The 23243-nt window shown below is 35.4% G+C and overlaps 1 protein-coding gene across 2 annotated transcripts in view; it reads left to right on the top strand.

The window, feature by feature from the left end:
• Nucleotides 1-23243, top strand: part of LOC136025300 (nucleolar protein 56-like) — an 86990-nt gene that overhangs the window by 31596 nt on the left and 32151 nt on the right. The window lies entirely within an intron of this gene.

Raw genomic sequence — 23243 nt, 5'->3', positions numbered from 1 at the left:
AGTTTTACCGTGTATAACACCCCCTATCTCACCCAAAGGCTTGAACCTGTTTATATGTGACCCTTCTTTGGTTGTCTTTTTGTTTATCTTTCTTTATCTTTTGTTTTTATTTATTATCTTTTTTATTTGTTTTTATTCATTTTATCTTCTCCTTATATTATTTTGTTTTGTTTATTTATCATTGTTTTCTTTTGAGGAAAATTAAGATAACCACAAGCAGCAAAATACGTGATTAACAAGGTGTTTTCTAGGCTTCAATATTTACTTTTTTGTGAAATTAGCTTATTCATGTTCTTTCGTATAGCTTAAAATCATTCATTTGTATTTTATTATAGTAAATCGTTTTACTGCATATTTCCTATTGGAGATAAATCTCTTTCTCTGTTCTATTTATGTGTTGATAAAAAATTAGAAAAGTGTTCTTATTATGGCAAGTTTGTTTTTTTATTATAAATCTTTTTTCTTTTAATTCCCAGAGACCAAGTTGAAGAAAGGCTAAAATTTTATGAAGACGGTGAGCTTCCAAGAAAGAATGTTGATGTCATGTGTGAAGCAGTGAAAGAAGCTGAGGTCAGAAAACAAATTGCTTTCTATCTCTCTTCTTCTCTCTCACTCTCCCCCCTTCGTTTCTCTTTCTCTCACCCATTCTCTCTGCCTTTTTCTGTTTTAATTTCATTCCAATCGAACCCATTTTGTAGTTTTTCCATTAGTATAAGTTTTACTAAATGTTGTTTGGAAATGTGTCGACAGAATGCTCGAAATCTGGTTTATGTCGACATTCACCCAGTGAATGTCTGAAGTTCCTTTTTGTCTGCTTGGACTCAATTAGATTTGCGAATCTGCTTTTTCGGTCTTATGCAAGCTTTGTTTATATACGTTAGGTTAGACTAGATCATGGTAAATTTGGTTGTAAATATCAGAAATGGGTTAAAAACCTAAGCTAACCGAACCTAATCTAACCTAACCTGTTATCATCAAACCTTGCATTAAATTAAAAAGTTGACCGGCAGCGCCGACTAAATCCAAGGAGATAAAAAATTATTTCGGACATTCACCATACGTGTGAAGCTTCTAGTAAACTTTAAAATATAATTTAGCTATATAATTTAATTTAATATAATTAAATTAAATATAAAAATATAATTAGCTTCCTTTCATGCCAAAAATTACTAAGGAATTGAAAAAAAGCTTGTGTATGTAGTTTCTACTAGTAATTTAAAAAGTATGAATTTCTTAAACTCTGGTAAAGATAAGACCCCAGTTTCTCGTCAAAGAGTGTATTATGTGGGTAGAACCAACCAACATTCGGAAAAACGCCTGGAACAATATAAGGATCATGTAACCAGACTTTCATTTCTAAAACTGTTCATAATTCTTTTGATTTCGGTTCAAAGCAGCCATGTTTTCGAAAACTCTAACCATGCAAGACTTTTTGAAAATACCGCCCTCATTAGTAATGATTTGGGCATTAAACAGGTTGTTTCGAGGGGCAATAGAAATTCTTAAGTTAAGTAATAATACTTCACTAAACAGAAATTTGAGAGAGTAATCAATGAATTACTGAAGAATGCACAAACTTAATTAAAAATGACCTGAGATATTGCATAGTAAAACCAATAGTTAATACGAATGAACTTGCATCGAAGGACCTTTTAAGTGAGCTATCTAAAAAGCAAGAATTGTCTTGAGAACATGCTCCTGGCTTTTTTTTTCTTTTCTTTTTTTTAATGAACAAAAGAATTGCCTTGTTTCGTGTTTGTTTTTCAGCTCTAGTTGAACTTCCTTTAAGTGATGATGCTGGGACTGTTTTAACTTTAGTTTTTAGCTTTAATAGTTTAGTATTCTGTCATAAGTCTAACTTCATCTGTTTGTTTTTGCTAATGACAGCATCTTAGATTAGCCGAAATATTCATTTAGCAAGATTTTCACTGTCTTAAAATAATTCTTCTTTGCTTTAAATTTTGTTATTTGTATTATGGAACGACCGTGTGGTCTTGTTTGTTTTTGACTTGCTCTCTTCTTTTTCAATAAAAAAAATTATTACTTTTAATTATTAATCAGGCACAGTTTTAAGTTTGGATTATTCTGTAGACGGTGTTTACCTCCCCCCCTTCCTGGAAAATGTCTCCTGTCGAAAATACCTCCCGCCGAAAATCCTCCTTTGGAAAATACTCCTCCCCTCCCCTTCTCCCCATGGCTGGATGGTCTCCAATCACTTTCGACTTATATACAAAGGACTTGGAAGTCTCAGTTTCTGATCTAATGAGCACCCTTCGAAGTTTCTGTAACCATGAGGTGGAGGTGTAGATGAGAAAGGGGCACTCTCCCTCCTATACGAATAAATTCCCCTTATTTAGGGGTTTAATGTTACCCTTTACTCTCGTAATACCAGCGTAGACCAGAAATTATAAGGGAATAGATATCAATTTCGTGTTTTTTAAACACGAAACCATCCCCTCCCCCACCAAAAAAAGTACTGGTTACGGTACTGAGGATTATATATCAGTTTCTAGCTTCAGCCCTCTTCTCGTCTGTCCACTAGAACTAATTCAGTATTTGGGTGATGGCTCAAAGAGAACTGGGATGTTTTGGTATTAAACCTTCCTTTGAGAACCACCCTTTGATGTATCGCCCTCCCTCCTAATCTAAAAAAACAATTAGTGAACCCTGTTATAGAATTTTAAGTGCCTTTTTAAGTTTTTTTTTTTTTTATTTATCCGCTGCCTACAGGTATGTCAATTGACCATTGTAAATTGTCCTTTGGAAACAGGAACGTTTTTCGTGGGGGAGTTTTCAGTTGGGAACAAGTTTTTGAAATAATTTCTTTTCAATGAGGATGTGTTTTCCATGGTGGGGGGGGGTTTCCGCGGGAGGTAAACGTCTAGAACCGGATTATTCTATGCAATCGATTTAAAGAATCAATCCATGCAGAATTACATCACTTTGGAGAACCTAATGAATAGTAATAAGGTGATTGATATTCGTGGCAGGAATTATGTCAAACTTAATTTTGATAGTCCTTTCCTGTATTTTGGTCTCTTACTTTAACTTTGCAAAAGATTTAAGGAAAATATATTAAGGATATGGGACCTATCTACATCGTTTTCTCACGCCAGAAAAATGTTATTTTGCCAATTTTCAGAACAAATATCGATGTATATTGTGTATGTACATACACACACACATATATATATGTGTATATATATATATATATATATATATATATATATATATATATATATATATATATATATATATATATATATATATATATATATATATATATATATATATATATATATACTAGCTGTTGGGGTGGCGCTTCGCGCCACCCCAACACCTAGTTGGTGGGGGCGCTTCGCCCCCCCCCCCCCAAGCCCCCCTGCGCGCGTAAGTCGTTACGCGCCATTGTAGTTGTGTCCCTATGTCCCACCTGTGAATATATATATATATATATATATATATATATATATATATATATATGTTTTTAACTACGTAAAACTTGCGAATATACAACTTTCTTTGCTGTCCAATTGTCTGTGCATATAAATAGATTGACAGGCTTACCGACTCTTGAACATGCAACATATAATGGTCCATGGGAAAACAATCCGTATTCAGATCTATACCTCATGATTCTAATCATTGCCCTTGAGCTTTGTTGATGGTGATTGCTAATCGACGATTCCCTGTGTCACCGTCGTCATTTATATATCCCCCTGTGCCCCCCGGCGTCCCCGTTGTATTTGTGTCCCTGTGTCCCGGTCGTCATTTATATTCCCTGTGTCCCGGTCGTCATTTGTGTCCCGGTGTCCCAGTCTGTGATTTCTCTTTGAGGGTCCCGGGCGTCATTTATATTCCTTGTGTCCCGGTGTTCCGGTCGTCATTTGTGTCCTGGTGTCCCGGTCTGTATATACATTCGTTTTTGAATTGGTCTTTTTTTTAGGTTTTAGTTTTTTAATTTTTTTTTTAGTTTTTTTAGTTATACCTCATGATTCTAATGATTGCATTTGAGCTTTGTTGATGGTGATTGCTAATTGAACATTCCCTGTGTCCCCGTCGTTATTTATATATCCCCCTGTGCCCCCCGGCGTCCCCGTTGTAGTTGTGTCCCTGTGTCCCGGTCGTCATTTATATTCCCTTTGTCCCGGTCGTCATTTGTATCCCGGTGTCCCGGTCTGTATAGGCTATACATTCGTTTTTGAAATGGTATATGATGAAATAAATTTTTGTATTTTTCCCCTTTTTTCTTTTTAGTTTTTTTTTGGTTTTTACTTTTTTTTAGTTTTTTTAGTTTTTTTTCTTTTTTCTTTTTATTTTTTTATTTTTATTTTTTTTAGTTTTGTTTTTCTCCTTTTATTTTTTTTAGTTTTGTTTTTCTCCTTTATTTTTTATTTTTTCTCCTGTTTTTATTTTTTTCTTTTTTAGTTTTTTTAGTTTTTTTATTAGTTTTTAGTTTTTTTCTTTTTAGTTTTTTTGTAGTTTTTATCTTTATTTTTAGTTTTTTTTACCTTTTTTTTACTTATGTCCTGGTCGTCATTTATACTCCCTGTGTCCCGGTCGTCATTTGTGTCCGGGTGCTTTGTTGATGGTGATTGCTTATCGAACATTCCTTGTTTACCGGTCGCTTTCTCTTTGAGTGTCCCGCGTCATTTATATTCCCTATGTGCCGGTGTTTCGGTCGTCATTTGTGTCCCGATGTCCCGGTCTGTAATTTCGTCAGTCGAAAACATGACGTCAGTCAACACAGAAACATGACGTCACCTGACAGACAGACAACTTATTTTTATATATATAGATATATATATATGTGTGTGTGTGTGTATTTCATTAGTCTAGATCTATGTTTACTGCTTGCACAGCCAGATTGGAATTTTGCATGGTTTGCCGTCATTACAAATGGTTTTTCAGATTGAGTTTCTTCATTTTTTTTCTTAACATATTTATTTTCTTCTATTTTATGATGTTTTAAAATATTTTCTTATGTTATTTCTTTCATAAAGTCCCTATGCGTGATAGTCAGTCTCACTTATTCACAAACATACAACAGGAAGGGGGATTCTTTTAATTGGAGATGCATCAAAAAACAGAGCAACATTGAGGAAATATAACTAAAACAGCAAACATATAAATGACACCTTTTAACAAAGTGTTGTCAAAAATCTAGGGGGCTTTAGCCCCCCCCCCCTCCCCCTCACTTGATGCTACTGTGTAAAGCCGAAATGTTTAGGCTTTTTCGTTATTTATTAACTGTCTTTATTGGAATTTTAATCCATTGCTTATAAATTTCCATGTTTGTTTTCTTCATTCATCCTTCTTGTGGTTTTAGGAGGTATTCAAATCATTGTCCAAGAAGAAGAAGAAGAAAAAGAAGCGGGAGAGTGAAGCTGGCTTGAATGGAACATTGGAAACAACTCATGACGAATCTGTAGCAGCGGAAACACCTGGTAAGAAGAAGAAAAAGCTAGAAATGGAAGGAGAAGAGGAGCCTGTTGAAAATGGTGTAGAAGCAGAAGAAACTCCTGGCAAAAAGAAGAAGAAAAAGAAGAGAGTAGAGGAAGCTGATGAATCCAATATAGCAGGTAATGTCTTAAACTTAAGGTTTAATTGCCATTCTAAGATTTTAGTGTATCAATAATAGACAGCAATTTTATTTTTGTTCCATGGCTGAGATTCAGCTCTATCCGAGTAATTTGTTTGAAATTTAGTGTACATGGTTTTTTGGATTGGAACTACTTTTGAAAAGTGAGATATGTGATTGAAAATCCGCTTGAAAATGGGACGATTTTCCGACTTTTTAAGTAGTAAAACCTACCTTTTAAGTATGAAAAATATTTTCACTTGAAAAGTGAAAATACGCTTGAAAAGGGGACGATTTTCCGACTTTTTAAGTAGTAAAACCTACCTTTTAAGTATGAAAAATATTTTCACTTGAAAAGTGAAAATACGCTTGAAAAGGGGACGATTTTTCTACTTTTTAAGCAGGAAAAATATTTTCACCTGAAAAGTTAAAATTTTAGATCGAAAATACGCTTGAAAAGGGGACGATTTTTTCTACTTTTTAAGCATGTATAGGTCTTCCCACAGGAAGTAATATCAAAATTGGGACTCTGTGAGAGGATAGATCGTAGACTACTAAATCCAATAATACAAGTTTCTTGTCCTTTTGATGGAAGTGGCGTAAAATCGCTTGTCTCAGAGGAAATTTATACCTCAATTTTCAACAAAAACTTTCAGTATGGTTGAAAAATATTGTTTTCCTATTCGTGTAAGCTGAGCACTTGATTTGGCTTACTTACTTGCCTTAGGTCTCCTGCCGGGCGCTGCTCGGCGTAAAGAGTGTCTTTAGTCTCTGCAATCCGCTTTGGTCCATGGAAAGCATTTGCGCGTTTCACTTGGTCTGATGTTTGCTATCGCCAGGAATTCATTTCTTGCAAATTAACGGTCCTGTGTCAATTCTAAATTCTTAGTCAACCTACCTAAGACAATGGTAAGGCATGCCTTGTTTACCCATCATTTCAGGCAATCTAACGGTCTTGTGTCAATTTTAAATAAGATAGTCATACTTCCGCCGTTTACCCGTGCCATTTAACCAAATACTTGGAAAACTATAGGCTCTATGACTACCTACCTTAGTTCTTCTGTCCTAGGAATGACGCATGGACGGATGATAGATAGACTTATCTATTAACAAATGAAATGATAATCATTTTCATACAATCCTCATAAGGGCTAATGCCAGATTAGTCTCTCACTCAATCGGACTATCTCTCTTGGCTTTTTAAATGAACCAGAATAGATGTATGAATGCGCAAGAAAAATAACAAAAGAATTTGAGTGAATATCTACGTCCCCTGAACAACGTTCTTGTACGTTTTTTATACGTTATCTTAACAGAATATCAAACGGGTAAGTGCTGCACTGTTACAGGTTCTTATTTTTGTCTCCAAGTCTAAGACGAAATAAAAAAGAAACTGAGAGATATCAAATTACTAGGAGTGTCTAGAGCAGGAATTCCCAACCGATTTTGGGCCACGGCCCACCTAGGCATTTCTAAAATTCTGATGCCACCTTGTAATTTTTAGATTTTGTTATTCAAAACTTTACGTGTATTCACCTGAAGTAAGCTGAAAAGGCCATTAGATTGGTTAAGTTTTTCAGATCATCCTCAAAGCATATTTTATACAAATGAAAAATATAGTCTGAATACAACACCGTGTATACAATGCATGGCGTCATTCACATTATTTGTCCTTTTTTAAATTAAGGCTCTAAAGTATAGTTAGCCGAAGGGTGCACGTCCTGTCTATGACCCACCGATATATTGCCATGCCCCATCTGTAGGGCATGGCAATATATCGTGGGGTAATATAGCACCACAGTCCCACGTTTGAAATCACGGGTTTAGAGAGAGGAGAGGGAGGATTTGTACTATGGAGGAAAGGAGTTTTTCTAGTTCATTGGCTGTATCTAAGGGCTAGAGATGGAAATTCGTAGTTTTGGGTTTTCTTACTTTTTTGTCTATTTTACGCCTGTTTTGGTTTAGTAGAAAACAAATTTCTGGGAAGAAGTCAATATGCATATTAATAAGACGGCGTTATGGAACTCTTATTTCTTCATTGTTAATTATAAGCTTAAAAATTCCAAAAACATGATACCGTAAACTTTGCTGATTTGGGGGGGGGGGGGGTACTTTCATTTAGCTTTGAGTAATTTGTAGTTAATGTGCTGAATTTGTGTCGGGAAACTAAAAGCACGATTTTTTTATGGGTGGAGGCGAGAAGAGACCATAGCTTTTGAAACACTAAATTTGATGAATTTTATATGGGAATTGATCAGGAAATATAGAAAGAACCACGCAAAAAAAGTAGTGTTCTTCCTGTTATCCCCTAAAATTTCTTAATTTTTGGCGAACGTTGCTGATACGCAAAGTTCGACTTGAGTTTAACTTTCGACAGAGTCATGTTCACTTGAACGAGGTTAGAATTGCAACAAACAACCTGTTTTTATAATAATATCTTATCAGGGATTTTGGGAAAGATTTATGCTCGTAAGACAAAAATCTTCCTTCAATAGACAATTTTAATCATAATTTATCTAGCAAAAGGCTTAAAGAATACATCCTCGAACCTGAATTGCGACTATAGATGCCGCTTCCCTTCTCTACTTGTGCATGCCCATTTTGTTTTTGTCTTTTTCTTTCAGTTTATTGTTATGTTTTGATTAGCTTGTCTTTCCTAATATACTGCAGATCTTTTTTTATTTTCTTCTTTTCTTAGATGAAAGTATGCAACAAGAGATGGGGGTAGATGAGCCAGTGAAAAAGAAGAAGAAAAAGAAGAAATCTGCTGAAAATGAAGATTGATTTTGTTAGATGTATCTTCAGTCGCTCGTTTTGAATACAAAACGTTTGTTTTGAATTAATCATTCAGATTTTTTAGACAAATAACGGGTTTTGGACAGGGGACCATACCACAGAAGGACTCAAATGATTTTCACATGCCTTCAAAATAATTCATATTTGCTTCTTAATTCGCTGTATTACGAACAGGCAAAAACTACACCATAAATCTCCTCCCCTCCGTGACTGCTGGTGTTCAGAACTGACACTGGTGGATTAGACAACATAGTATCACTGTAAACTGCCTTATAAGGTGGACTGGTTTTTCTCTCCTTTCCAAACTCTGATATCTTCGCCCTTCCTATTGAAAAATAGTTGTTCACCTATTTGTTAAAATGTATTGTATTTATAAATAATGTATTATTAAAATGTATAAAATGGTGGTGTTCGTTTGAAGGGAGGATCATCTCCTTTTCCTTTTTTGTTCTATATATGTCTACGAGTCAGTTCTCGACTTATGAGTAATAAATTTGTGGGTCTACACTTCAGTTTTTTTCGAATTACTCAAACCAATTAGACAGAGACTCAAGGTTCACAAGCCGCGGGGTTTTTACCTTAAACGATAAGCCACGGAATTAAGCTTCAACAGAGTTTGGTGGGAAAAGAAAACATTAAAATTGATGAAAACATTTAAAAAAAATAACTGAAAAAATTGATGAAAACGTGAATAATTGATTTTTACTTTGAACGATAAGTCACGGAATCAAGCTCCAACAGAGTTCGTTCAGAAAAGAAACCATTAAAAAATCAATTGATTCTTGAAAATAAGTTATTTGGAGTGCGTTGATGAAAGGACTGATAGAACTTCATGTTGACTCTTGAGCCTCAATATTTGAAGGTCTCAGGCGAAAGAGTAAGGTTACAGTCATGTCTTCATTGTGGCTTTAGCAGACGAATTAAGTCAAGTATAAATAGCTATCGTTCAACGGATTTGACTTTTCCTAAAAAAAAAAAACCTCATATTGCACCTGATTTTTTCTTTTTAGCCTTCAAAATTACGAACGGAGACTGGAGATGCCAGAAAAACTGGCTTTGTTTGCCATAGCCACAATCTTGAAAGAATGAAAATTGGCTCTAGTTTCGAAAAATCACTAGCACTACCTGGCGTGTAGTGCTGCTTAGCATTCTTTAGCGTAAAAACAAGGCAAAATTAGTTTAGTAACGGGTGTCTAATCCCAGTTTCCAAAGAAAAAACAGCGATTATGAGGTTTGATAAATAAGAAACACCAAATGCTAGATGGCAATGACGTTTTCCTTTTTGGTACTAGCGCCAGTATCCAGTCTTATAAGCTTCCCAAACTCTATGGTAGAGACATCATTAGCCCATTTCTGACTTGCAACCACACTTTTTACATGAATGTTTCGTTTCTAGCAAAACTAAACAAGAAGCCTACATATTGCCCTGTTGCAAATAAAATAACATATTCAAATATAACCCACTTAAAAAGATGCAACAGAAAAGTAGTGTAAGATGAATAAAAAAAAGGAAAATGACACATAGCAAACGAACTTAACGTGCAATACTCCGATTTTAATATTACACAGACAAGAAAAAACTAAATCATCTACAGAAGAAACAAACGAACCGAGAAAAAATAAGACAATGGGTTAATAGACTAAGCTTTTTGACTTGACTTTATTAAACAAGAAACGATATACATAAATATTATACAAAGGATACAGGCAGGCAACTCGTTTTGTCTCCTTTAACAATAGAGAGAGAAAAAAGAAGAAGGAATTACACCTCAATAGCTCACACGGATTACATAAAAAAGGGAGAAAGAGAGAGAGAAGAAGCGAAAAAAACAAAAAAAAAACGATTTAATGACGTTTAATGTATCTTCTTCACTAGGTAGTTAGGTAAAGCCAATGGCGCATAAATAATAGATAAATCATTAATGTGTTATAGATTAGGGATTCATCGCGAGATTTAATTAAAAAACCTGAGACATCTGAAGTAATTACCTCTTAACTTCTGTCAATCTTCCCTGAAGAGATGAGAATATCCACACGCAAAAATACCAGAGGGTCACAAAAAGCAGCTTAAAGTCGTCTTAGTGCCCTAGAGATACGTCGACTTCTATTAAGAGTCATGCACAATACAAGAACTCTTAATAAAGTCTCTGACAATTAAGGATCAGTTAGCATATTTTTATTGGTTTATTTAAGCAGCTATCATAGCAATTTAAAATAATTCGTAAATGATGTACTTTTAAAATCACAAAATACATATAAAAAAGGGGTCACTTGTTAAATCCACTAACGAAATAGTCTACAAAAAGCTTGCAAAACCGTTGATGCAAAATTTGCACGGCTATAGTTTGTTTTGATGCCTGGTAAGTCTGCTGTTCGATGTAGACCGTTGTACCATGTCGCCTACATATTGCTCTGATGACTTCTAATTTAGTTTATAAAACAACAGTTCTATTGAAGAGGTTGTTGATTACAAATCTAAGAGGTTGTTAAGAGGTTGTTGATTACAAATCTAAGACTAATATTGGAATAGACAGTTGTCCGAAATTAAAAGGGATCCGTGGAACGCTTGCGAAGCAGCAAACAAAACATTAAAAGTTAAAAAATTGCTTATTGCCAAGCCTTAATTAGAGGGCTGCCACAAGGTCCTTAACCCGGAGTAGGTCCTTAAAACAGCTCTCAAATCCCTTTTTGCACGGTTAAGCCTTGTCAATACTTCAGCTAAGAAGTCTTTATTGCATTAGTGATCATTGGTGTCTTGCAGATTGCGGAATAGTTTCAAGGCAACAATGTCGAAGTCTTCTTGATAATGATGGACGAAGAGATTGGATGCCCTTTACCACTGGAGGGACTTAGCTGCCGGGCTTTTTTGTATTCGTTCTTTTAGATCTGTATTCCCGAAAATTTGACATATTTCTCAACTTGCTCTTAATGGACTAATAACTTCTCAAAATTAGCCATTTATGTCAAACCCTTGTGTTCCTGACCCTTGTATCATTGTTGCAGTGGTAGCTACAACCTAGTACAGAACAATCTTCGAGCCATAGTGACCGAAAATTAAAAGAGAAATGGTTTTAAAGAAATTAATGCTAAAAAGTACTTAATCAAAAGAAATCCAGGAGTGGTACTGTTATTCACTTTAAACTCATTATTAAGTTGTAGTCCCGAAATTTTTCTTTCAAAATTAAAAAAAAAAACACGCCTTAGTCCTCTCAAAAATGACCTCAGATCAAAAAGTACACCACTTGTATCGCCATGTTCGAAAATCCCTCATCGGAGAGCCCAAGCTAAACCGACTAGATCTTTATGTTTCCATTTTTCATCCCCATACACTTAGTATTAGATTGGCATGCTTATGAAATGGCTCATGGCCTTGCTCTGGGCCTAGACTAAAATCTGTGACGTTTTGAATTCATGTCTTATACTTGAACTTTTTTGCAAATGGTATCAAAGCAAGAAGGACATGGGTAGGTTACTTTCTTCAGTAATAAAATACTCTACCCATCGTCAATCAAAACAACGACTGTGAAACAAGAAAGTCGTTCCAATTGACGAAAGTTATCGAGAGAATCAGAGGAAGCAGGAAAAAAAGAGTGAAGAAGAACAATGGAAGCCAGAGGCGCCATTTGGGGGTGTCAGGGGTGGGCAATTGCCCACCCCAGATTTTCCAGGGGGGCCCAAGCTTCCACCACAAAGGGCCCTTTGCCGGCCATAATAATCCATTATGTCCAACATAATCCATTCTGTCCAATTGATTTGAAATTACTGCACGCCTATTAACCAAAGAGCGTAATTACTTGACGACCCTTGGGGTAATTACGCTATTTGCTATTAATTATTGTAAACTTTGAAAGTATGTAAGATACATAATAAAATTCTCGATTTCTGTTAAATGCCCATTTTCTAGACGATTACGTGACACGAAGTGAGTCGGGGGGCCCAAGATGGGGTTCATGCCCACCCCAAGATTTGGTCCAAATGGCGCCTCTGATGGAAGCTTGAAGAAAAAGTAAATGCTAGCAGAACTTTTTTCCAGCAAGTAAAGAATAAAGATTTTTGAAAATTTACTACAGGAAACAAAACCACTGGGTACAAGGAGCAAGCTGCTGACAGCATATTTCAAGAAGTGAGAAATCGGCCTAAAATGGACACTGAGAAAACTGATTAAAATTCAGGTCGCCCAAACAATGCTGGATGGCTCACTTCTGTTGCACACCTAACAGAAAAAGGAATCAGCAGCTGTGAAGAATACTTCGATACTTTATGCAGAAATAAAGGCAGTTGCAGATAACTGCACTTATGAAGGTCCAAAGGAAGCTAAACCTGACAAAACAGCAGAAAACAAGAAATAAATGATTTTGAAAAGTTGCTTTCTTAAGATGATTTTCTGGTAATTAATCGAAGTAGCTACTTGTGTATTTTTTTTTTTTATATTTGTACGTTCATAGTTGAACATGAAGAAAAAGATAAACCCGAGAAGATCCATATGGAAAGTCAAGGGGTCGGATCATCTTGATATTACCCATGTCTTTCCAGAAGACGATGACACTACATTGCCGACCGTCCTGGTTTCAGATTTATGAGGGATTGGTTTGAATACTGATCATAACGTTGATTCCATTTGCGCGATAAATGATAGCTGGATCAGGTCATTATTGGTCCTTTCTTCGGTGTTGGGAAGGTCCTTTTTTCCGTTAAAAAAAAGACCCATTTTTAACTCCTTAAACCTTTGGCCCCTCCTTAAAGCCCTGTAATTATGACTTATCGCAAAATGAGTTGCAAAATACGTATATAGTGTAGGAAGATATACTGTATTTAAGCCCAAAACAAGCGTTTCCCTTTCAACTTTCATGCTCAGAAAGAACAAATTAAGCTAGATTAGGTCTGGACGCTTAAAAATTTGAAACTAGGAAAATGTTTTTTCATTTTGGGTTTATCGATAAAAAATTTAGCGAGGCTCATACGGATATTATTGTAGGCTCTTCAAAGAGTAGTTGACATTCTTTCAATGTCTTTTTTGCTAAATTTTGAAATTAATCAATAAGCAAAACTGTCTATGTGCGTGGAAAACTGTAGTATTGGCTGTAGTCAGACAATGCACTCGCAAGTATCTCGATTCTTAAAATTGTCTTCTATTCGTCGTAATACTCCAGTTCTTTTCTCTTCAACTAATTCCAAAATGCAAGTTTACTTCTATAGTTTTCTTGTCTCTAAAAAACTAAATCAAGTCAAATGAGAACTTAAATGTCAAAAATAAAAATTTGACTTAAGATATAATAGATAACAAGTAACTGTGTTAAACGATGTCGATGGTCTATTTTTGGTGGTCAGACATGTTACGCCATCTATAAACATTTTGGTAAAATGTTGCCTCACTATATAATTAATGTGTCTTGAACTCCAGAAAAAAACCTATTTATAGGAGACTTGTTTATTTCTATATATTGCTACATCAAAGTTGTAAAAGCAACCAACAAGCTCGATTTGCTCAGCTGGTGCAGCGTCAGACTCAGAATCTTAAGATAAGGAATTTGAGCCTAACGTTGTGCTGAGTTTGGTAGAAAGTAAATTATCAAGAAAATTCTTTTTTATGGAAAAAACGTACCTGCGAAGGAAGATCAATATCAGAGCATTTTACGCACGAAGCTGGATAATGAATTCAAACAGAGGGGTGGGGAGTGGGTCTTTTCTCTTTGTAAATGAAAATTTCCAAAGTTAAAGATTTTTTTTATACTAGCGTGTTTTGTCTTACAGCCTGGGGATTGAACTGAAACTTTCGGAAACACTTTTGTTTGGAGAGGGAACAAGGCAAATTAAAATTTTGTACAGAAGGAATAATTTTATTCTAATCCTCTCATAAGAATCTACGATACGTTTATTTCTTTATTATCCCTGTTATCCGACAGAGTTCACGGCTATTCCTTGACGTAATTGGTGAATGTGTGTTGCTCTCTCAGAAAACACGTCTGGAAAACCCACTTATTTCCAAACGTCAATGCACACGCTATAGGCATAAAGCTGACTAGTAAGCCCAGGGTGCAGGCTTAGCAGCCCAACATGTAGAGCAACAGACTATCTATCTCGGGGTTGTATGCTTGAGATTTTTCTTGTTTTTTTTATTTATTTTTAGAGAAAGTAAGACTTTGACTTTTTAGGTAAAGATTGAATTTGTGGAGAAAAACAGATATTGGACGATTCTAAGCACCGAGGTAGAAATCATCCGATTAAAGGAGATGTGGTATTTTCTCTCTTCACAAGCGAGCATTTCCAAAGGAATAGTTTAAAATTTATTTAAAAACGTCTTAACTAAGCTCGACTAGCTTAGGCTCAGAATCTTATCAGACTCAGAATCTTAAGATCAGGGGTTTGGGCCAGACGGTGTGCTCAATTTTGTCGGTAGATTGAATTGTGCAGGTTTCTGCACCTTAATTTATTCGTTGTTAAAAAAAAAAAAATCTTGATTGAAGTCATCCTTCACGAAATCGGGAATAGGCTTTCCATACCAAATGTTAGAGTAAAAACTCAGGGTTATTTCAGTACAGTTTACACAAAATCAAGGTAGCACAAGTAATAAGAATTTCATTTTGGAAATCGTATTGTAAGCCCATTTTTTAGACTACTACCCTGATATTTTACATATTGGTTATTATTTTAAAAATACAAAAAGAAAAAAAATAGAAAAAAGAAACAAAAAAAGAAATCTAAAGAAAAACAGAGTAGTGAAAGTTGAAACAGTTTGTATCTTGTAGCCAAGACTAAAAGTTATTTATAAACATTAAGGTGAGCAATTTTTACTAATGGTTTTTACAACTTTAAAAGCAAACATACAACAAGTCAGAAAGCCTTTAACTATTAACACGCTAAGTCCCCTCCACTACCTCACGCTATTGAAAATTGTAGATGACTTCAAATTTCTATCATAGTTCGAATTCGGATTTTTGAGGTTTATCAGACTGAAATTCTAATAAAAGCATCCTAAAACAAGGAATAGAATGTATTCTAAATTTGCACAATTATTTCTAATTTTCACCATAGTTTTTACCATGCTTGGTATTCCGAGCTAGATCGTATCAGGTGTTGGTTACAGCCCAAATTTCAAGAAAGATCACACAAGGTCCTATACCCTTTAAGTGCGTTGTGAATAATTTGACTTTATGCACTAAATTCGCTATACATAACGCTAGATAAAAACGCTACAAAAGGAGACAAAAGGCAACTCGTTATGTCTCACTTAATAATATAGACAATAAAAAAAGAAACTACAATTAGATATCTCTCATGGAACACAGAGGAAAAGAAAGAAAGAAATGTAAAAAAACAACAACAAAGAATAATAAAAAAAATCGACTTACGGAGATAAGGATGGGATTTATAAATTTCAATACCAATTGTATATACATTTCAGTTCAGTTCACGTCTATAATGGTTCTGAGGCAATCCGTCAACTACATGTATCGTGAATGTGAAAAATTTATAAAGGTAGTCCCATAATGGAGACAGTCACTTCATTGTAAAAAAAAAAAAATCCGTAAACTATTGAAAACGAACCCCTCAGCCAATCCCATACTGTTGGGTAAATACGGACTTCCCATCAAAAACTCAAGAGAAAGGAAAGAATGGTGGAAAGAACGTTTCTGTGAAAGCTGGGCTCCACCTAAGAATTCTATAGTCTTTTCCACTACCAAGATAAATAACAAGACCCAAGACCTATTCACTAGGATATGAAGTATTCTCAGCCATAAAGTCCCTTAAGATGAGCAAAACCCTAGCCCGGATTGTATCCACTTAAAACTGCTTAAATCAGGTCCATAAAATTGATAGATATCTACCCCAGGCCAAGATTAATGTTTGGGAAAGGAAGGGCTTCTCAGGTCTTGAGCGAAAGGCAATTTCGTACCTCTTTTAAAAACAAGGGGAAAACTGTAACTACTACAGACCAAAAAGCCTGGCAATTTATCCGGAAAAACTCTCACAAAAATCCTCATAGACCGACTAAAGTCTGTCACACATCATATCATAGAGGAACATCAGATCGGTTTTCGAAAACACTGCTCCGTCATACATCATATTTTTTCAACCCGGCAAATGATGAAGAAATACATCGAATGTACAAAAAACGCTGTTATTACTCTTTATTGATTTCAAACATGCTTTTATTATGATTTGGAGAGAGGGATTCTGTCATATCCTGTTACACTAGAGAATACGGAAATTGACAGATGAAAGTCCAATAAAATGTGATATTTCTGATTCGGGACATGCATTCGAAGTTCAGTATTCAAGTCAAGAGGCCCCTTAAACTGACAGATAGAAATGATTTCACATCAGCAGGCGTTTTAAAGGTTTGTATCTTATCTCTAAACCTGTTTCACTTTCTCCTTAACGCTACACTATTGCTTATCAAAACTATAAAACAAAGTGGTTGGCGTGAAACTAATTGACAAACTGGTATATGCAGACAATATTGTGAAATTTAACAACCTAGAACATCTTCTTCAAGTAGACACTTGAAAATTTTGATTCTTTTTGTCAGTCCTGGTTGAATTTCGTTGAAGTGAGGATGCTATGGCTGTTTTTTTTTAAAGTTTTTCTTTATAAAGTTTAAAAAAAAACATTATTAGTTTTAATTCTCACATTTTAATGTAAGTTTATTTATATATACATATTTTCTCTCTCATTCTCGTATTGTGCTGAAGACGGCCCTTGGACATTTTCCCTATTGTTTCTAAATTTGTATTTGTTTGTTGTGCAGACACTGATGAGCTAGTGTCAGCAATTGAAGCCTTTTGGATCATAAGCACAATTAGAACCAAGGTCGTGGGGGTATCTCGAGCCCCTTCATCAGAAGTTGTTCAGTAAATAATCATTAGAGAACCATTTGAAAATGTCGAGTCCTTTGTCGAACTGCGTAGTGTAGGTAGACCAAATTCTTAACGATGTTCACTCAAAATAGATCAGGCAAAGACTTGGCTTGACCAGTTTTAGCTTGAAAGGTCTAAAACCAATTTGAAAAAGCACGGCATTGCCAGTATCTCTAAGGTTCGAGTATTTAGCTCTCTAAATATCCTGATTGCTTTATAATCAAGGGTAACCTGGACAAACGGTTGATGAACAAAGAATCCCTGCAGTTGAAATCAAATGCTTCCATCGCATAAGAAGGATCCCTAAGCAGACCAAGTATCAAAAGAAAACCAGAGTAAAATCTTTTACTGCTACCATACAATCGTGGACCTGATGAAAGTTCAACAATTCCTAGGCTTGATCACACTCAACAATTGTCAGCCAATGGGCTACCAAAAACTACCTTCAAAGAACGAGTAGAGAATGTGCACCCCCCAAGGCCGATGTTGCAAGAGATGCATTGATGACTTCCAGATCTAAAGCATCCGTCAACTAATCCGACAAATGCCGGATCGGCTAAAATATTGCCACCATAGTCATCAAATTTTCAGAAAACAAGAAGCCCCAATACAGCTAAAATGCTAAGTCAAGTCAGATATATTGTTGTCACGTTTTGACAGAATGAATAGTAGGCGTAAATTTAAAACAAACAGATGTCATATTGTCAATAAAAATAAGAGTGGTGTCACCTGCCTCATTAAACGCCCTAATTCTAAGGTATTGGTGTGCCGAAGTGAAATTATCATAGGCAGCGCAATAGCGCTATTTCAGTAAATAGCGATGTGGGCACAATTTATTATTTATTTATTGTATATTTTCGGCCTGGTTTTTCTTAGACCAGGGGACTTCGTATTGAAGGAGTTGTCTTAAAAACTTCAGAAAAGGCTCATTTGATTGGAAATTGAATGGGCTAGTGCCCTTTTGAATAGTTGAAAGTGATTGGAGGGCAACTAACCCCCTTCCCACGCTCATCATTTCCACAAACACATCCAATCAAATTTTTGAGATAGGCATTTTGAGATCCAGAAACTATGTCATTGAGCATGATAGCCCCCCCCCCCACAGCTCTCAGGGCAAGGATTGTAAGTTATGCCCTTGGGGTATATAAAGTTTTATAGAAAATGTAGAAACAGGCAATCATAAACTCTGGAGGTGGCTCATTGGATTGGTAATCAGAAGTTTTACTGCTCTTGTTAAGGTTCAAAGTAATTGGAGTGCTGATACCCCCCAATACCTCGTATTTTCCCAAAATTTCTTTGATAGAAATTTTGAGATGGCCACTTGTTGTGGGAAAAACTTCGGAAAAGGCTCATTTGGCTGAATATTGAAACAGCTAGTGCCCTTTTTAATAGTCAAAAGTGATTGGAGGGCAACAAGCTCCTCCCCACACCCATGAATTTCCATAACGCATTTAATCAAAATTTTGAGATAGCCATTTTGTTTAGCGCAGTTTAGAGGTCTGGAAACAATGTCTTCGAGGATGACAGCCTTCTCCCCTCCATAACCCTTAGCAGAAGGATTTTAAGTTATACCCCGAGGGCATATAAGGCTTTTGTGGAAAGAGTGGTCGTATAAACACCGGATGGAGCTCATTGGTATTGAAATCAGATGTTATAGTGCCCTTTTTAATAGTGAAAGTGAACAGGGGATGACCCCCCCCCACACACACATATCGTATGATATGTCTTCTCTTCCCATGTCGTATCCTGATACATCTTCTCTTCCCCTCCGAAATATCCTCCCCCCTCCCTGACATCCTCTTTTCCCGAAACGCATTTAATTATTGTTAGATAGCCATTTTGTTACCAAGAGTCCAAAAATTATATAACAATATTTTTAGGGCGGAAACAATCCCCCGGGCCATGGGCAAGGGTTGTAAGTTATGCCCCGGGGTATATAAGCTTTTTATGGAACGGATGGTGGTATAAACTTTGGGTTGGAAGGAGCTCATTTGATTGGATGTTGGAAGTTTTAGTGCCTATTTAAGAGTCAAAAGTGAAAGGAGGGCAATCAGCCCCCCCAAGCCTATCATTCCCCTTTTTTACACATCCGATCGAAATTTTAAAAGAGCTATTTTGTCAGCATTGTTGAAAGATCCAGTAATTATGTCTTTAGGGATGTCAACCTCAAACATATACCTCCCAAGAGTCCTCAGGCCAGGGGCTGTAAGCTAGGCAATTAGGCAATTCGTTCATTGTTTACACATAGTATATGTTAATGAGAAAGGAATACATGTTTGAATTGAAATTTCAAGAAGACGAGGGCCATTCAGGCGACCCTTTCAGAGAATATTGAGGGAATTGTTGAACATGTTATGTGTATACAGATTGCCAAAAGGGTTTAACTCATGAATAACTGAGTATATTAATTTGGAAAATTCATGAAATGATAAGGGAGATGATCAAAAAGGCAATATTTGCTCGCTACCAATACTACTACAACCAGCACCACTACTAAAACCATACTCCGTTTACAATATTGAGGGGAAACTTTAACTAAATCATAAGACGCCACGTGCATCCACATTGTCAAAAAAGCCTTTCTCAAGAATTGATTTGGGTATTAAGTTGGAACTTTAAGAGAATGTTTAAAGCGAAAGATCTTTTCATTGAAAGGGAATATGTTCACACTTACTGCTACATTTACTAATATACTACTGCTACTACTAATTCTACTACTACTTCTGTTGCAACTACTTGTCTACTTTTAGGGCTAAGAGCATTGACATCAAAATTTCAAGAAGTATATGAACATACAGGTTATCATAAGGACATGTCAGCAATGTCTTAGCAATGGCTAATTGTATGAATTTGAAACTTCTAGGAATTGATGGGAGGGAGGTTCTACTGACGAAAAGATAATATGTTAATGCTTCTGCAACTAGTAGTACTACCTTTATTCAATCCTATTACTAGTAATATCAATATTATTACTGTTACTACTATTACAACTATGCCTAAGGGTGTGAAGGTGAAACTTTCAAAAAATTTGAGGGGGGGGAGGGAAGGAGAACTGACTTACAGCATGCCGTCTGTATGTGGGTTGTCAAAAGGGTGTAACAGCAATATCGTAGGAACAGTTTGGTGTGTGAAGCTGAAACTGACAGAGCTTGTTGTGAGGGATGTTGAACTAATCACAAGAAAATATTTGCATGCTTTTGCTACTGCTTCTATTCATACTACTATTACTGTTACTATTATTACTACTTCTATTACTACTACTGCCACTAAAGCTTAGGTTACTACAATTAATTCTACTGCTACTGCTATTAAACTGAGGATATTAAGGTGAACATTTTGGGCTATATAGAAAATGTATAGAACTAGTTCGAAACACACTATGCTCACTCAGGTTGTCAAGCGGACGCATTAGAAATGCTTCTGGAACGGTTGATGGTATTAAGCTGAAACTTTCAGCATGTATTGAAGGGGATGTTAAAGAAGCTAAAAGCGCTATGCACATACTGCTACTAATGCTGCTAAAACTATTGGTACTTTGCAAGCTAAGGGTATTAAGGTAAAGGTTTTAGGGAATATTTTGGCAGATGTTGAACTAAATCACAACAAAACAAACTAACATCTATTTATTGCTAGTGAGTGTGGTAGTTTAACGCTTGGGAGAATTATTTGACTTTATTCTGCTCGTTTTTGGCTCAATGGAGCTCTTTACTTTTCTTTGAAAACTTTTTTTGTGAAAAAAAATTTTCCAAATTAATTTTAAAAAAATACAGGGCTTCTAAAATAAAATTGATCAATCTAAATTCATTTGCTTTAAAAAAAAACTGCTTATTTTTCATTGGATATATTTCAATGGGCTTAATATTAAAACTAATATAAAACCTCACAAACAAGTTTAAATTCGTGGGCTAAAATAAATATTTTAGGGCTGTAAACCTTCTTGTTGTTTTAACTTGGCCCAACAAAAGCAGACAAAAGAAGAAAATAAAAGGCATGAAGATCTACGACGATAACTTTTACGTCCAGTTTTCCCAAAACGGCCAATGCCGACGCAGCTATAGTAAAATCCAGAACTGCCATCTTTAGAACAATATTCATTTGCCTTTAGAAAGTAAAGAAAATTTGAATAGCATTTAACGTGTTTTCGAAAATCGGTAATAAATCATACCATATTAGAAAATAGAATAGTTACAAGAGATTGACATAATCTGAATCTTCTAAACAGATTTTAAGGCTACCCTGTAGAGCTGCAGCTCTTCTGAAGTAAACATGTTGATAATTGTAGTACCATTAGGTTCCTTATTTATGCTCTTTTCAATAGCCCAGTCTGCCTGGGCTATCATGGTTGTTTTTCTGACAATATAGCCCCTACCTAATATTAATTTGGGTAAAATCCTAGTTTAGAGACTTTTTGCTATCTCAGAAAGTGTTTATGTAAGGGAAATGAAATTTTCAGGGATGAATCTACAGACTAAAGTATGTCCCGGGAAGGTATTTTGAAGCAACTACCTCCACTCCTTCTCCCTCTACTGGGCCCTGAAATTTGCCTACATGACAGGTCTATATCTATTGAAATTTTGACAAAACAACATTTTACCTTAATTTTCAGTTACTAATTGCTTTTTCTCTGCCCTTAGGTCTGAAAATGCAATTTCCGTTATTTGAGTAGAATTTTGACCTATAACAACGTTTTTTTTTCAAAATTTAGGAAATGTATTTGTATATCTTTAAAACCTTATAAAATGGAATTGAGCAAAGTTGTGAAGCTGAAAACAATTTTGTTGTACTTCAATTAAGCAGAAGATCTGTTTTGCAGTGTTTCACTTTTATAAGACACATATTTTTAAAGGTCATGAAAGGTCAGAGCCCTCTAGAGGGAGAAGGAGTAGAGGTAGTTACTTCAAAATACTTTCCCAGGACATACTTTAGTCTGTAGATTCATCCCTGAAAGTTTCATTTTCCTTACATAAACACTTTCTGAGATAGCAAGAAGTCAATTAACTAGAATTTTACCCTAATTTGGTTAAAATACTAGTTTAGAGACTTTTTGCTATTTTGGAAAGGGGTTAGGTTAGGAAAATGATTCTTTCAAGGATGGTTCTACAGATTAAATGGTAAATGTTCCTATTACCTGAACAGTTGTTTTTGGTCATGAAATTATTGTTAATTGATGCATTTTGACTTTTGGAACATCTTTTCTCTCTTGCAAAACTACTACAAACTCACCATTATGGAGTTATTATATATTTGCATATTAGGGGGGGGGGGTAAAGAATAGCATATATTAAATACAGCAATGGTTAGTTTATGTATTTAATATATGCTCTGCTTTACCCTCACCCCCCTAATGTGCAAATATATAGCCCAAATTTGTTTCTAAACTATTACAGATCCACAATTTCAAATATTCAATCAATGAAAACAGAAATGATTACAATTCTATATATGTAAATACAAGAATATTTGGGCTGGAATAATTCCATAATGGTGAGTTTGCAGTAGTTTTGCAAGAGAGAAAAGATGTTCAAAAAGTCAAAATGCATCTATTAACAATAGTTTCATGACCCTAAACAATTGTTCAGGTAATAGGAACATTGGCCAATTAAAGTATGTCATGTGTATCTTGGGAAGGTATTTTGAAGTACCTACCTCCACTCCTTCTCCCTCTAGAAGACTGTGAACTTTGATTAGCTTTGATTAGTAATACTGGTGTAAGATTTATTTTCTAAAATAAACACTATAGGTCTAATAGCAAAAGAAAAATACCTATTGAATCTTGATTCAATGAGCATCAACAACCCTTCTTCCTAAGGGGGCCAGATAAAGCCCCAGGACTAATAACATATGAGTTATACCATTTGATTCTCCATGCAACAGTCTTTCCAAGCATAACAGTTGTTGCCATGAAAATTGCATCCCTACAATCTGTACTGTGCTATAAATAAGTTTGGTAACTCCCCTGCCCTTTAAACCCCCAAGGGCTCAAGTGTCATTTGTACTTCCTAAAAACT

This window comes from Artemia franciscana, chromosome 3 (genome assembly GCF_032884065.1).
Source record: "Artemia franciscana chromosome 3, ASM3288406v1, whole genome shotgun sequence".
Lineage (NCBI taxonomy): Eukaryota > Metazoa > Arthropoda > Branchiopoda > Anostraca > Artemiidae > Artemia > Artemia franciscana.
This window is presented reverse-complemented; position numbering and strand designations above follow the sequence as displayed.